Source organism: Marmota flaviventris, chromosome 15 (assembly GCF_047511675.1).
Source record: "Marmota flaviventris isolate mMarFla1 chromosome 15, mMarFla1.hap1, whole genome shotgun sequence".
NCBI classification, from domain to species: Eukaryota; Metazoa; Chordata; class Mammalia; order Rodentia; family Sciuridae; genus Marmota; species Marmota flaviventris.
Window position 1 is genome coordinate 52,552,190 of NC_092512.1, and position 13,132 is coordinate 52,565,321.

Genomic DNA, 13,132 nt, shown 5'->3' on the forward strand with positions numbered 1-13,132 from the left:
CTACTTTGGGGCAGAGATCTAGTTACCCTGGTTTAAGTGTATGTCTCCTCATCATATGCTGGGCACAGATTTGAAAGTAAATCTTCTTTCCTAGATCACAAAGATTTCTTAGAGTGAATATGGAACAGGATAATTTATTGAAATTAATACACTTATTTCTGGTGCTGGAGATGGAGCTCAGGGCCTTGTGCATGCTAAGCACACACTCTGCCACTGAGACATACCCACAGCTCCTTAGCGTTTATTTGAGAAATTCTCTGTTCATATTATTAAATTTGCTTTATGACCTGACAGTGATTTGTGATTATGCCTAAAGAGCCTCACCCAGATCTGACACACAGAAAGCATCCTCAAGAGATATTAATAACTGGCTTTCCAGTATCTTTCAAAGATTTCTCTGGTTTCTTGAAAATTAATTGTTCAAGTTTACAGTTAACCTGATATTTTGTGCAACTGAGTTTGCTCTGGGATATGTGATCCAGCTAGTTTCTGGTTCTGCTCCACGGGGACATGATGAAGCATTATGTTGTGTTAGACACTGGCAACAAATCAGACTGTTACATCCAACGGGAGGCGCGATGAGGCACTGCCAGATCCCATGCCACTCTTCTCCCAACCTCATGTCAACACAAATCTTCTTGTATTCTCTCCTTAACTCAGGCCCTGGGTTGACATTAGGATAATTGAGCTGGAAATTACAGATAATAGCAGCAGGAAGAGGTTTTAACAGTCTGGACAGCATTATTTAGTCTTTTTCTGTAATGCTCTTTTTATTACTATTATTTCACTCCCCTTATTCTATTTGCCACCCATTGTCAAAGCACTGAAGCATGTGAGACCACTATGAAGCACCCTTTAACCCAGAAGACAAGCCTTCCTTAATATTTCATCATTCCTCACAATAAACTTCAAGGTCAGTTACTTAATGAGCTTATGTTCCAAGGGGAAAATGGGAGGATCTGGGTAAATGTCCTTCCCAGGACAAATCAGATACACAGCTGGGGTCAGGACTCCTGCTCTTTGGGCTGCCAGTTCATTCAACTGGAAAAGAGTACACTGCCCTCGTTCTAATTGCTGCCAGGACCATTAAAAAGGTAAAAACCTAGTGTGGTTATGGCCTGAATGATAACTTTAATAAATGGGCATGTTTATGATTTCTGGACAACCCATCCCTGGGCTTTGGTCTTTTAACTTAGCTTCACAGGTTTGTATCAGGGAAGAGTCCAGGGCACTGCATGGACTTACAAAATTTAGAGGCTTTTAGTCTGGAAGCTTTCAAAATCAACATTAATGTAGAAAACTAAAAAAGTGCCTTTCTTGCCATATGTGGAGCAGGATCATCTGGTTCATGAGCATGGAACCTGTCCCTCGGGCAGGTAAGGATCTTTGGCCATAGTCCTAACAAATCTTAGTAACTATCCAAGGTCAAGTTTTGTCAACATTTAGATGGAAGTCATCCAGAGAAAAACCCCAGGTGTGGCAAGAGATATGTTGATGATTCATTGGTTGGCATTTTCCTTTTAGAGTCAATAATTAAACCCAGCAAGCTATTGTTGACATTCTGGCTTCCTGAAGACTTCTGTATTTTGTACCACTTAAAAAATCAGGCATGTTCTAAACTATTGATCGTAAAGGTAGTCAAGAGAAAACAACAAAAAGAAAAAAAAAAGAAAACAACAAATGTGGTTGTAAATAGAATTCAGAATTAATTGGCTACATAATGTGTCATGTTCTTCAGAATTTTCTGTAGAGAACTTTTTTTGGCCTTAATTTTTCTGTAAAATTGTAATTTTCTCAGAAAAATTAGTGCGAATATTACAGCTGCAGACAGGCTGGGGCTGTAACTCAGTTGCTAGAGCGCTTGCCTAGCATGTGTGAGACACTGAGTTCCATCCTCAGCACCAAGTAAAAATAAAATAAAGCTATTGTGTCTATCTACTATAAAAAATATTAAAAAAGGAAAATCTAAGGGGAAGAATATTATAGCTGCAGAGTAGCATCTTGACACATTATGGGAACAGTTTTCTCATGCTGAGAATTACTCAAGTCTCCCCCCCAGAAAGGTGTTTGCACACCTCAAGCTCTGTGTGGCTACAGAAACCCTTATCTAGAGGGAAAGACACCACTGCAGAGACATATGTCTTTTTTACACTAACCTTTTCAGCTTACATGCAGTATGTTGATGCTTTAGTTTCTTCATTAGACCTTCCATTTATTGAACCATAAATTCTCGAGGCGTAGAACAACGTACTTACCACTCTGCCTGCACAAGGGTCACACGGGGCAGCCATATTGAGTAACCTCAGTAAACACAGCCAGGATGCTTCCTGGTTCATCATCCAGGTGGTACACTCCAGTTAACATGTTGGTAACAGGAAAAATTACAAGTAGTTGAAGCGAGTCATTTTCAAAAGTCTTATGAGGAAAAGAGACCTTTAGAGTGATCTAAAGGATGGGCAAGAGGGCATAACAGGTTATCCCCCCCCCCCCCCCCCCCCCCCCCCCCCCCGCTCATGGGTATATTGACACCATTAAGCAATGTCTTTTAACGGAAGGCCACTATCACTTTGGCAGAGGTGGAAAAGTGCTTACTCTTAGAAGCCCAAATGGTACAGTATAAGTATATAATATATAAGTATTCAAACTATTCTTATAAGTTTAATATATTTTTAATATATTCATTCCAGAGTTGAAAGGGGCCTTAGATATTACCTGGTTCACACTAGAATTACAATGTAGGAAAATCAGAAGTTCCTGTGATTACCCTTTCCTCAGAAACATTCCCAGGAAAACCATGAAGAGGAAACAAAGAGGGTGCAGAATGGGGCAGTGAGGGAAATGTGGTCAGAGATGATGACCAGGCACTCGGGCAGACAAGCTCACAAGGCACTGGGGTAGACAGGCTCTCCAATTCATTTTTATGGGGGGGCAGGGTGAGGTGGGGCTGATGGGGGGGTAGGGGGTGGAGGGTGTACTGGGGATCCAACTCAGGGGCACTCCACCACTGAGCCACATCCCCAGCCCTATTTTGTATTTTATTTAGAGACAGGGTCTCACTGAGTTGCTTAGCACCTTGCTGTTGCTAAGGCTGGCTTTGAACTTGCGATCCTTCTGCCCTGAGCGGCTGGGATTACAGGTGTGCACCACCACAGCAGGCCCTTCAATTCTAGAGCTGTCTCAGACTTTCCCACTGTGAGGACTTTCCCAAGATGATGCTTGTCTGAATATTTCATGATTAACCTCCTTTAAAATGTGCCCCTCCCTCCATACTACACAGTAGTCTGGTGGAGGGAATAGATGAAGTTTGAGAAAGTCTTTCCATGGTTACTAATAACCTAACAGGTCATCTCCTTAATGTTACATTTTAACAACTATTACCCGTGCTTAGACTTGATGCTTTTTGAATAAATTAAAAAATTAAATTTTTTTTCCTGACTCATATGTCTGTTCATGCAATGCTGGGTAATAGATAAGAAAAATTGGAAATTGAGAATAGAATGCTATTATTTACATTTTTAAAAAAATTCTGGGTTACTGATTTTCTATTTTACTTGGAGTTATTTTTTTAATTCTCTGAATAATATTCACCATTTTTTATATGTCATACCTAGTACCCTCTTGATTTTCTAGTTCTTTTAGGTATTTATGGTTTTATTTCTTCTTTATAATGCCAATACCTTGTGTTTAATGCAACTTTATCTTGCTTTGATGTACTGAGGACTTGTCCTTTTATTCAATTCATTCCATAAATATTTTGGAACCTATTTTACTCTTAAGTGGTTATTTTTACGTTTTTGTTTTCTAATTTAACATCTACTTTCACCCTTAGGTCTATTTATTTTTTCCCTTGAACTTAGTTTTTTATTGATGTATTTTGTTTCATATATTACCATGATCATGAATCCTTTTATCTCTTTAATTAAAATGTTTCATTCCTATAATTATTCTTTTAGGGGTGGGTACTGGGGATTGAACACAGGGGCACTCAGACACTGAGCCATATCCCCAACTCTATTTTGTATTTTTATTTAGAGACAAGGTCTCACTGAGTTGCTTTGCACCTTGATATTGCTGAGGATGGCTTTGAATTTGTGATCCTCCTGCTTTGCTTCCTGAGCTGCTGAGATTGCAGGCATGTGCCATCATGCTCAGCTATATAATTCTTCTTTTGAAACAATGATAGCATTTAACATTATGATCCAGCTCCATGCTAAAAGCTTAGATATGTAATTGACACATTGGTCTCTTGTCCCCTACTTCACATTCTCCTTTCCTGATAGTATGCCTGTACAACCTCTAGTGAGCAGGACCTTGGTACACTATAATCCTTTAATTAGTCACTTGGGACCAATCAGTTCGATGAGATGAGCATCTGATCCAATAGACCAATCAGATTTTTCTGTCCTTGAAAATCAGATTTAGAAAACAATGACAGTAATAAGTGTTTTCTGGACTCCAACTGGGATATAAGAAAGAAAAAGTCAGAATTGGACAGCCACGTTCAACCCAAGACAAACTAGAATGAGAAAAAAACAGGCTATGAACCGTGATGAGACTATGCAGTGAGACAGAGATGGAAAAGGTAGTTACCTTGGTTCTTATAAAATGTCCTGATCCTTTTGCTTTTGGCTTCTAGTCTCTAATTCATATTTTTATTAGGTTAACCAGAGTTAATTTGGTTTCTGGCAACAAAATGTACTCCTGATGTAGTTGTTCTTCCATTTCATTTTTAAATTCTATTACCATATTTTTGACATTATTTTAAACTTAGTGGTTTTAAATTTTTTAAAAATAGTAAGCTTAACTCATATGTGAGCCTGTGTGGAAATTGGCCAATGGGTTCATAAAACCACATCACAGTTTATCCATAATAGCAACCTGAATTTTCTATATAGTTCTTGAATTCTCCACTTCTTTTAATAACTCCCATGATTCTTTTAAAGAAAGTAAGGTACTTAAACAGAAAGAGCATGTATTAGTTTCATATTGCTGCTATAAAAACCACGAAGCTATTGGCTGAAAACAATTTAAATATATTATCTTACATTTATGGAGGTCAGAAATCCCGAGTGGGTTTCATGAACCAAAATCAAGGTGTTGGCAGAGCTTTGCTCCCTTTGGAGGTTCTGGGGGATAATCTATCTCTTTGCCTTAGATTCCCAGGTCACCTATATTCCTTGGTCATGGTGCCTTCCTTCACCTTCAAAGCATATTACCAGGAACTGTTTTCATTATTACATCTCCTGTATTCCCTGCCTTTCTCTTTCTCTCTAATTAAGAATCTCGTGGAGCCTGGCGCAGTGGCACGCACCTGTAATTCCAGCAGCTCGGGAGGCTGAGGCAGGAGGATTGTGAGTTCAAAGCCAGCCTCAGCAAAATCGAGGCACTAAGCAACTCAGCGAGACCCTGTCTCTGAATAAAATACAAAATAGGGCTGGGGATGTGACTCAGTGGCCCTGAGTTCAATCCCCAGTTTAAAAAAAAAATGAATCTTATGATTATGTTGCTTCCATCTACATCCATCCCTAATCTAATCTCACGGGTTAAGTCCCTTTTACTTTTACTGTAACACATTTGCAAGTTCTGGGATTATCAAGTGGGCATCTTTGGGTAGCCAACATTCAGCCTGCTACAAGCCATTTAAATAGGCACTGTTTATTCACATGGCAGTTCTGTCGTTGACAGGTATTATTAAGTCGCTTAAATTCTCTGTGCCTCAATTTTCAAATCTGTAAAGCAAGGGACTTATTAAATGTCTTTTTAAAAAATTCCTACCTATGCCAACATTTTATGTTTCTAAGTTATCATGAATAACATGTAAAATAACACCAAATTGTCAGCACAATTTTTGAAAGTGGGTATTTTTTTCTGAAGACTATTTTACTAATTGTAACTACTAGATCTTTTAGTTTCACATAGCACTTAAGTGTTCCCTCTCGTTTGAAAAGAACAGTGTTCTGCTTCCCGTTGTGTATAATTATTTTATTCTTTCTTAATGGCATTGTTCTTCGTATTATTTAATGCTTCCTTTTCTTTCTAATGCTTCTCCTCAGTCCTTCCCACTCATACTACCCCACCTCCTAATTCTTTTGCAAAAAGAAAAAAGTTTATAAGACCAACTAATATGCTACAGCTCTTAAGGGAACTTTAAATGAGTGCCCAGGGTTTTTTTTTTTTAACCCATTCACTTTTCAAAAAAATATAGGAGTTAAATATGAGACCTCCATATTATCACCACCTAATCCTTCCTCACACACTTCTATTTCACAAAATAATAAAGCTCTATCTCATCAACGATTTATGCCTTCATTAGAAATGAAAGGGCTGTGTTCATAAACTAACATCTGTGGGAAATGTTAGAATTTACATTGACATTTATCCAATCCTAGAAGTTCTTCTTCCTCTGAGTTGGATGGTGTCCTCTGACATCTCTGTAATACTGGAAAATGGACTGGAGAGGAATCCATGACCAAACACAAGAAAGATGAGGGAAATTTAACCTTGTTACAAGAGAAACCTTTGTCAAGACAGTTAGGTAGCAGAACACCCCATGTCCAAACGGATTAGAGATAGCAGATGTAACCTCCATAGTGACAGAAACTCCCAGGGTCCTGGTATCCAGGTGTGGGGTAGCAGGTAAAAATCAAGGTCCAGTGCAAGGTAGGCACCAGCCCCATGTGTTGCATATGGTGGATAGAGCAGAGGTGGGCACACCACCCAGGTAGCAGATAGCAGGTAGGTAGCAATAATCCCAGCTGTGTGGGGAGTGAGGAAGAGGACTGTTAGCTCTTCCTCACGTTAATCTGATGAATCTATTGACATATTTCCTGCTTTTCAGGGTCCAGGAAGTGAAAGGGGGCAACAGAAAGCAAAGGCTAACTTCAGAACTAACCCTTCCATCTGGAAACAAAATCTTTTTTCCTGAGATTTTCCTTTTCATTCTAAGCCCTAAACATCACTAAGAAGTAGTGATGTTTAGGGTACTTAAAGGAGTCATCAGAGGGATAACAATGTCCATCACATCCCACCATCATTTCCAACCCCATGCCTCCTCCCACCCCTCTGCCCTATCTAGAGTTCATCTATTCCTCCCAGTTTTTAAGTGAATATTTTTTAAAAAGTCAGTTTACTCTTCGAGCACTAGTGCTAGCACATACCATTCCCATCAACAGATATTGACACAACTATTTCAAAATCAGCAAGAACAAAGCTGGAGAAATTTCTGTTGATTTCTCCAGTAACTATTTTCTTTACTTCCATTCTCCTAACTCTGAATTTGTTCTGAAAATACATTCCAATTAATGTCCAACCCGATGCAGTTTATGATGTGGTTATTGACTCCTTGGGGAACAGAATTAAACCATCAAACCCATTTTCTAAGTCTAGGGTGAAAGGTTAATGGGTTTACTAAAATGCTAAATGAATTACAAAGTAATATCCCTCAGAGGGAGAGATGAGAAAAAAAAATCTCAAATGCTTATCTTGCCAACTTTTTTTTTCTCTATTCTGGAAATGTTCTAACTAGCATCAAAATAACTGCAGAAAAGCTTTTGAGGCTAAGTAATTTCATAATGCTGTGACTTTCATTACTGCCTCCCACTGAGGATTTCCTCAAATATTCAAATTTTTACCTTGTTTTTGGAAAGCGTAGAATAGTGGGTCAACAGAAACATTGTTTACATTTAGCAGATGGCAGAGATGCAATTGCAAGAAACATTGATATGCTCAGCTTCTCACATCGATGCGAGAGAAGAGAATGGTATTCAGAACCCAGGAATCCAGCTACATCATTCATTAACAAGACCATCTTGGGACTGGTGATGTGGCTCAAGCAATAGCACACTCGCCTGGCATGCGTGCGATCCAGGTTCGATCCTCAGCACCACATACAAACAAAGATGTTGTGTCCGCTGAAAACTAAAAAAAATAAATAAATAAATATCAAAAAATTCTCTCTTTTTTTCCCCAGAGAATTAAAAATATGATATTGTCATAGAGTGTGTAAAGGTTATATTCCTTCACAAAATCTAAGCTCAATTGTGAATGGTGTGGTAGATGACATCATTGTTGTTAAATATCCATCATTTCTCCTTTCCTGCATAAGAGGAGTGCTCTCTATTTTGATTTCAGGTTGCCCCTGCAACTTGCTTCCATCTGTTGATTTGCCCAGTTATCTTCCTGTCCTTCTGTCCTTGCCATGAGAAACAATTCCTCTGTGCTATGGTTTGAATATTGTTTGTCCCCTCCAAAACTCATGAAAATTTGGTCCCTAATGGAAGAGCACTGAGAGGTGATGGACCCTTTAAGAGCTGTTTGCATCATACCCATATAAAGGAAGTAATGCCATTTTCACAGAAGTGTACCCATTCTTATGGGAGGGAGGGAGTTATCACAAGAGCATGTTGCGATTAAGTGAGTTCACCCCTGTGCTTTTTCCTCTCACCTATTCCTGAGTTCCCTTCCACCTTCCATCATGGTATGATACAACACAAGGCCCTTGTAGGTGCCATGTTCTTAGACTTCCCAGCCTCCATAAAACAAAATAAACTTCCTTCCTTTATAAATTATCTACTTTCAAGTATTTTATTATAGCAATAGAAAATGGAGCAACACACTGTTGCATACAAGTTTACCACAGAATAAAGTTCAGAGTTAAACCTGCTCTTCCAAGCAAAGCAACTCAGCCGAGTCCAACCCAGACCAACCAACTCTTGCCAGCTAGCAGACCCAGGAGAAACAAATACTTATTGTTGAAAGGCACTGAGGTGTTTATGGTTATGCACTAATAACTGACCAAACGCAGGAGCATTATGTCATTTACAGTCTAGTCTAGCCTAGTCTAGGGTCTGAATATGGCTGGTTTTTTCTGAGCTCTGCTTTCTGGACTACTTTTCCTGTTTTTAACTCCCAAAGTGCAATTCCAGGCCAAGGTAAGATTTGCATCACCTTCTGTCCATTTCTCTAGTTTTGTAACCAAATTCTGTTTAGTTGTTTTCACTACTGCTCCAACATTTACAACTTAAATTACCACCACCTCTGTGTCTCACATTGTTTGGCTTTTTCTGTGAATAATCAGAAAATACCACCCCAAAATATGTTGCTTTGGACTTCAAACTGAAAGCTCTTGGGGAAGAGCAAATGCAGGAAAGGACTTTGACCTCCTTCTTATGTGTCTAAAGAAAGACCCTCTAGAAGGAACTCAGGAATTCTCTCTCCAAGAATCTGATTAACCAGGGAAAATTACACTCATATCACAGGAGAAGAGATTGGAGATCAACACGATACCCAAACAGATCTTATTACACACTGTCCGTGTTCATATGAGGGCTCACTGATCTGTCCCCCAAATCATTTCCTTATTGCAATGCTCCCATGCATGTAACAATTTTTTCTTTATCTTTTTCTCCTATGCTAATTTTTGGGTGCCAACATTGTATATTGAAACGAAAGTGGTATATGTTGAGACAAGTCTGCATCTATTCATCTACTCACTGTCGGTTTATTTTATACTCGTGACCCCTCAGAGAGTAGAGGGAAAGACTTTCTCTTTCCCTCTCCTAAACTGCTGTTACCCAGAGCAATCTGTGTCATCACCAAGAATGCAAATGGGCTTAAGGTATTTACAGATTTAGTGTCCATATATGTTCAAATTTCTGCTCTAGTTAAGGGTCACTATTTGTTCAGGATACATTTTTATCACTGGGGAAATCTTTTATATCACATTCAGGAATTAACTATTTTTTAAATTGTAGAATTTGGGTAGAATTCCATAATGAAACTGATATATAAAACAGTTGCTTTATTGTTCTAGGAATTCATTTATATAGATATCTATTAATAAAATGCACATAAAGGGAATTAGTTTAGGCTTTCAAAATGTAGTATTTTCAGTCTTGAAGGGTCAGGACTGACATTTGGGGACCACATGAGGATGTCCTGTGTATTGTGGGATGGTTAGCAACATCTCTGGCCTCTACTCAGAAGATGCTAATAGTATCACCATTGTGAAAACCAAAAATATCTCCAGACATTTCCAAATGCCTCTAGGCAAACTGGCCCAATTGAGAGCCACTGAGTTGTTCTAATTTATCAACTGAAGATTCTAACTCAGAAAAAGCTTCACTTTTCCCTTGCTAACCCACCTGATCCTATGCTCTCTCCCTCTCAAAGCTAGTCATTCTTTACTGACACCTCTTGAATTTTAAAGAAATGTTCTATTACATTGACAGCAAGTTATAATATAATTAAATATCAAAGGAACATTCATGGAGATAAACTCTAAATAGACAAGGACCAGTAATGACAATTTCGGCTATGCTAAGTTTTTGGTGCCAACATTGTATATTGAAACGAAAGTGGTGTATGTTGAAACAAGTCTGCATATGCATATAGTTTTATTACATAGATCTGAACATCATAATGATATTCAACAAAGAGACATTTTACCTGTATCTCATTGTTCTCAGTTGTATAGATTCAAGGATAGGACATTTCTCTACTGATTTGAAGAAGCTTTGCATTTTCAAACAGCTTCAACTAGTCTTATTCTTCAAATTAGACAGTACAAGATTTCTTGCATGCAAACACCATAATCATATTTTGTTGTCAACAAAGAACCATCTGTTTTCTAAAGGATGTGCTCCCAGGCATGCAATATTTCACTTAGATATCATGGTGTTGCTGTATTTTCTTTGCTATGTGAGTTGTAGTCATTACAAGTGTAAAGTCCACAAGTCATGTGCTCCCATGGGTCTTGGTATTTTATGCATAGTGTGACATAGAAAATATGGTAGTAATGAAAACAGTTCATCACAGAGCCAAGTACACTTGCAGATGGTGAGTGCCCCTTTGCTTTAACCTTCAAGCAGAAGCTACAAACTTAAAGACGTTTGCTTGGAGTGGGCAGTTGGCCAGTTTCACCTCCACAGTCTCTCCAAGTCTAATATTCTATTATTCTCTCTTTTTGGGGGGAGGGGTGGGTACTGGGGATTGAACTGAGGGTGCTTAACCACTGAACCACATCCCCAACCCTTTTTATTTTTATTTTTTTAATTTTGAGACAGAGTTTTGCTAAGTTGCTTATGGCCTCAGCTAAACTGCTGAGGCTATCCTTGCACTTGCAATCTTCCTGCCTCAGCCTCCCAAGCTAGTGGGCTTACAGGCATGGACCGCCATGCCCAGCTTACTATTCTCATTTTTTAAAATTCTAATTTCAGTCAGTTAACCTTTAAACTGTTGTAGGGAAGTAAGTACTACCAGAGGTAATGTCTAACATTTTATATATATATATATATATATTTCAAATTCCACAAAGTCCTATGGAATGGGTATCATCAACTCAAATGCACAGGTGGAGAAAATGAGGCTTAGAAAGGTAAAGCAGCTCCTTTCAACTCATTGTCAATGCAGAGATATTTGCCCAGACCCAGCAATCTACACAGCTACTACCCTGCAGGGGTGAACTCAAGGTCAGAGCATATAATCAGTGTTTAGCCAAGACACAATATACAAGCCATAGATTTTTGCCACTCACAATCATCTCTTTCTCCATCTCTCTTAAAATTCTGTGCCGTCTATCACTTATTAAAAAGTTCTATCTTAAACACAAAGATGTTGAGGCAATGAAGAGAACCATATTAATAAAAATATTCTGCTACAAAAAGGAAACCTCCATTCCTCATTCATAAGTAATTGTATGGCTCAAGAAATATAATTAAATTTTCCACACACACAAAGGAAAAACTCAGTTAAATGGGAAGAATAAAGCCACATCATTTGAATTCTGTTATCTATTTCTAAACTGCACAAGCCAATTATGTTAGGTGGATGTGTGTATACTCGTGTAATTTGTAAGAAGTAAGTTGTGAGTCCTAGGTTTTATATTCATGCCGTTCTTTCCCTACCTTTGGAAAGATTTGTGGAAAAACACAATTGAAAATAGATCAGGACTCTTGTTTATGGCACAACAATTTTCCTGATGGAAGTTAGAAAAACTATAAAAGGAGATGACTGGTTGCAGTATGTGTATGTATGTGAGTTTATAAATGTGTGTGTGTGTGTGTGTGTGTGTGTGTGTGTGTATATATATATATATATATATATATATATATATATATATATATATATATATATAATTTCAGAGCAAGATGAGGAAATGTAATGCTAAAAGCATGCTCCAGAAATGCTATTTCTGTATAAAAATAATGAAATGTCAGGATCAAGAGGAATCCCATAAATCACAATTATTCACTTCTATTTTAGTTTATTACATGAAATGCATGCCGCTATGGATCTGAGACTTTTTCTCCTATTAAATCTACAATCGACTAAATTGACACAATTTCACTCTCTTATAAAAAAAATCCATTCAATTTAAATTACATGATTTAGTTTTACCCATTATTTGACCTTTCCTTTGCTCATTTTTATTATTTGTAGTTTCAAGCCTTTGAAAGCTGGTTTGACTTACAAAAGTATTTTCCTGTGGCAAACTTGACAAAGCAAAACAATTCCTTATTTGAGAGAATTTACAAAATGATGGATAATTTTAAAAATACAAAAAGTCAGAGACAAAGAAAATAACAAGAGGGAAACTTCAGGAAGTGAATTAGATAAAAGTTGATTGACCACTTAGACCTTATTACTCCAAGGTTATGAACAACGTAAGCAACTCTGGACAAGCATGCCCTGCTGGTTTTACTTCATTAAGCTACTTCCCTTTGCTTGTAGTGCACTTCTACTTAATTTGTAGAAAGCCAAACCACCAAACTGGGGCACATGTTAAGGTAAATTCAATTCAACTAGGAGTTATTTGTACACTGTTATTTCATTTTCTCTCACACACTTACACCTCCTGTGTCCTATGAATGTAAGCCCTTTGAGGGCAAAGATAATTCTTCTTCTACAGCTCACAAGGCCAATTCTACCAAGCTCTTCCCCTTAAAAAAACAAAATTATTACAAAATCAGTCTGTAGGAAGAGCATTTGTCAGGTGTGTGTGTGTGTGTGTGTGTGTGTGTGTGTGTGTTTCCTATTCTAAACATACTTATTAGAGACCTTCAGTCCCAACCCAAAGCTGATAAATATAAGACCTTGCAAGGAGAATTGAAACGCTTTTTATTCATTGATTTCT